The following is a 4,602-nucleotide window of genomic DNA, read 5'->3' on the forward strand; positions in this document are numbered from 1 at the left end:
GGGTTAGAATGCACACTCCAACAGCTCGTCGAGCGGGCCTATGCCATTGGATCTCAGCTATGTTGAGGACGAGGGAGCAGAGCTCCGAGCTGCCGGACAGCATACACATATTCGACGGTGAATTGTCTGTGAAGACACCCGTCACCTTCGGAACAGTTTGCCCCTGCGCAGAGCGCATCAAGGTTTTTCCAACCATCGCCCCAACGCCTACCAGTCTGGTTCGTCGCGGAGAAACGACACCACTCGGTAGGCGCGGGGCGGCCTGCTGGGGAAGAACTGAGTTCTGTTGAGCCTCAGGGAGGCATTGGTCAACAGGGTCTAGCCCCGAAGAGTTCCGTGCTCTTGAACACGGAACGTGTGTGCAAACCGGCTTGATGGTCGTGGAGGCGACCGTAAAGGGCCTCGAGAAGCCATGGAAGATCATCATCGATTCTGGGGCGTTGGGCAATTATGCTCGACGCTCCGCGATGGAAGGAAGGCAGCTGTATGTCGTGGCGCTGAAAGCGCGGTTGGGTGACATCGTCACTGTTTGCCTAGCGACGGGGACGCGTGTCACGGCCCCGAAGGCCCCTGTGGACCTCGTAGTCAAGTTCCTTGACTTTGATAGCGTGGAACGCTGTCTAGTCTTAGACTTGGATGCAAGATATGATCTCATCTTAGGATGGCATGGTTGGAACACACTGAGCCATATTGTTCGACACATCAGACTTGATAAGAGCCGTTATGGTCCTCCTTAACCATATATACTATTAAGTCTGGCTCTTGACTGACACCCTTACATCTGTTCGCACAATGTTTTGTGCATTAAGCACTTTGGCAAGGGCCTTGCGCTTTTAGATCATTCAAGAGCGCTTGAAGAACACAATAGGGAGCCTCGCTCCGACTGGCCAGTCTCTGGATCTATTGCTAGGTTGACGGTATTCGAACATGGTATTGAGTTAGTTGTGCATACGAGTATAAGAAAGATTCGACTCCGCAAAATTAGTCAGAAGCTTTAACTTTGCGTCGAGCTTTGTCTTGGACTTAGCCATAGGTAGCCAAACATGAAAGTGGATCTCTGTGATAGATCAGTTTTGACGTGCAACGAGGGGCATCTAATTAAGGGATTACAGTCTGACAGGATTCATATGTAGGTGTGTCATTATTGGATGACGTCACGAATGAATCAGTGCTAAATGCATGATTTCTATTTGGAATTATACACTGGTGATGAGATCAACGTGTCTTTACCACCCGAAGTGAGCGGCGCGAGCCAATGACTTTGGGTTTCCTCATGAAGAGTTCAGGCTAAACCCAGGACCTTGAGCCCCTGGGATCAACCTCAGTATACCCAAGGTTTATGTATCAGATTCATGATACCTACTTTTGTATGTGTATGCTTTATGCGTATATCCTCTCAAAGCTCTAGGGAGGTTGCTCATGTAGCTTTAAGAACCATAATGCTATGTATTTTGGTTGCAAGTTTACCACATTCCTTTCAAGTCTTTTACTTTGGCATAAGCATGCATACCTTGTTTGGGGTTGTCTAGGATAACTAACATAATCTGGTTGCACTTTGTAGCCGCGTCAAGAGTCTGCTTAGGCCGATTGTGTAGCGTGCGCGGACATTCTTAGACCCGTGATAAAAATATCGAAGTAAGAAATAATGAAAGGGATGAAGACGTCGATGGGTCCTATGCCCTAAAAGATTGTGGTATTGCTGCATGGGCATTTCCCGATTTGACGCATGACGATTGACAGGAGCGGCTGTAATATGCTTCCGGAGATCAGAGTCACCGGATGAGCATAGGAATGCGGCTACAAGATTCACGCATTTCGCAATCGTGGCTCGTAAACCTTATACTATAGCGAGGGTTTCTACTCCGAAGCTTGTATGTCTGTATATTGTGGCGGAGACAACGGACCTAGAGGAGTAGTTCGACGAGTTGTGAACGCGGTGCAGCGATTTCTGTGAGACAAATCGCGGAACTAGCGCAGCAAGTGTGATTTACGAAGTATCACATTACGGGGCGAGCGAAGAGTTGGATGTATCGATAGTTTTCGGCCAAGCCAAGCTGCTTCTACGACCTGAGTCTACAAGCGCAAGCCGACGAAAGCTTTGAGCCTTCGCTGAGCGATTAACGAACTTGCACTAAGCTTAAAAGGATCAGCGCTGGACAATGGAATATTATTGAAGAGGGCAATTGCTGGGGAAAACTGAGTCGATGACAGTCTAAGATTATCGTCGGCAACAAACTTTGTCAAAAAAGCATTCGAATGTAGATTGAGGGTTGTAAGGGGTATATGTAAAAAAAGGGTTGCGTCAAACCACAACATGTGAAGGATATGGGGACATTGATAGATGAAGGACACAAGCATCTGCATCGAGTATTTTTTGGGATATATAGGTTGAAACCATAGAGACTATTTGTAATCAGGTAAAAGGAACAAACCAAAAAAACGCTCGGCAAGGGATCAACAACGGGCTTGTGCAGAAATGCCTAAGAGAAACGGAAGGATAAAAGGTCACCGTGGTCAGGGAGTTGTGCAATCTCGGCACGAATGTGATGAAAGTGTGTAGGAATTCAGCTTTTCTAACTGTAAAAAAGCCGTGATTTGCCAATCCAATGAGATGTGGGCTGGGGCGATGGAGAAGGAAGTAGCCGCATTTAGTATAGAATAAATTTAGGGTTGCGATGGTGTCATCGTAAGTAACCATGCGCTTCATGCAAGAGTTTTTTCTTAACCAAGAAAGACTTAGTTAGCGCAAGTGATCGATATAAGGCGAGTAAAATGGATTGCAAAAACAAAAAAGTGACAATATCATAACTTTTGATGCTGCATGATAAAGTACTATTAGGTAATTTTAGGGTTTTCGGGACGATTGGGTGTACCGGCGAGGCACAGCGATATCGAAACTCGTACGTCTACTCTAAAAGAGGGGCATATAACTTCTTTAATACATTCCGCAACGCATTAGTATTGCCAGCAAACTATCGCGGACAAGGTGTTACAAGTACGATCGATTGATATTGAAGCTTTTGAGGTCATTGTTTTGATTGCGCCAGACAAAAAATTTGTAAGAATCTTAACATATTAAACTGATGAATATCACGTTTTTACCGTGCGTCATGGACATTTGTGTGTATATTACGCGTCAAGGAAAAGATATGACTGTCGTGGGCCAATTGCCTACTTCTTACGTTGTCAAGACCTTACATAGGAAAGTCTTTTTTGCGGTCGTGAATTTATGATCGTCAAAGGACTTGAGAAAATCAAAGAAATTCTTGGGGGTGCGTATCGAACGGAAAGAAACGTTGGGTACGCAGTGAACTAACAAGAGAGTGTCGACAGGCTTATTGATATATTAAAGACAAGATTAAATGCAATGAAGTTGCCCAATGAGAACGGGAATGATAGACAAGACTACAATGAAGACTTCGCAATGAAAAAAGGTGCTACTGGTGATTCGGCGATGACATAAATTAGGTTCCAACGGATCCATAATATTCGATACAAGCGTCAGAATAATACATTTGCGGTACATGCGGCAAAGTGGGAGATTCATCGACAAACAATGAATGATTAGAAGCTTGCGAATGAAGTATTGAGCTATATGAAACAATCTTACAGCATGCGTCAGGTCATGTAAATCACTAAGGTCCGTAATAAAGCGGTCCGTGGTACACGTGGACCGCTAGCCACACGACAAGCAATAAAACAGATTCTTATTGAAATACGGTAGATGTAACGAAGTTACACATACCCTTGTAACAGGGGTGTGTGTCACACCAGATGGTCATGGTGTGACTACACACCCAAACAAGAATACGGTACGGGGCTGTATAGACAGTAGTTATACATGTATTTAAATCTTACTATGCATATTTTGGAAAATCTATGCATTTAAAATCAGGCGGCTTTGCCGCAGATAAAAATAAATAAAGTCAGTTTTGAAATTAAACCGACGAGCAGATTAGCCTTGGGTCAAGGCATTAATTACTCTTGGAGTAAGCGGATTGCGATCCGCTAAACTCGTTCTCGCTCTGAGTATAGAACGCGAGTTTGCTGACCTTACTAACGCCTCCTTCTGTTTTTTGGAACAGGCCAGTCTACAATGGCCTGACCTTAGCGGGATCCGCTCGAAGGCCACGCTTTCAAATGAAGCCCCCTAAAAAGGGAATCTCTTCCGCGCCAAAGGAGCACTTGTCTGCATTGGCGTACACTTTGTTCGTGTGCATGCACTCGAGCACAGCTCTTGAATGGACGATGTGGTTTTCCTCATCCGTCCTCCCGTGCTCCGCACGACTGTGAACGAAAATGTCGTCAAAATATGTCCGTGCATACGCCCTGTTGGGCCTGAACAACTGCATCACAAGACATTAAATGTTGCTAGTGCATTTGACAGCCCTTGGGGCATCACCAGCCACTACCAGAGCATGCCGATCAGAGTGCTCACCGCGGTCAGCGGAATATTACTCGCTCTGATTAGCAATTGGTAATATTCATCTACCAAGTCGAGTGCACTGTACTTCGTACATTCCATTATGTTGTTCTGAAGAACTTCCTTTCTAGGAATCGGCGTCTGTGCCGGAATGGTGGCAGCGTTGAGCTTATTGTAAG

This window comes from Plasmopara halstedii (assembly GCF_900000015.1).
Source record: "Plasmopara halstedii genome assembly, contig: Scaffold_3120, whole genome shotgun sequence".
Taxonomy (NCBI): Eukaryota; Oomycota; class Peronosporomycetes; order Peronosporales; family Peronosporaceae; genus Plasmopara; species Plasmopara halstedii.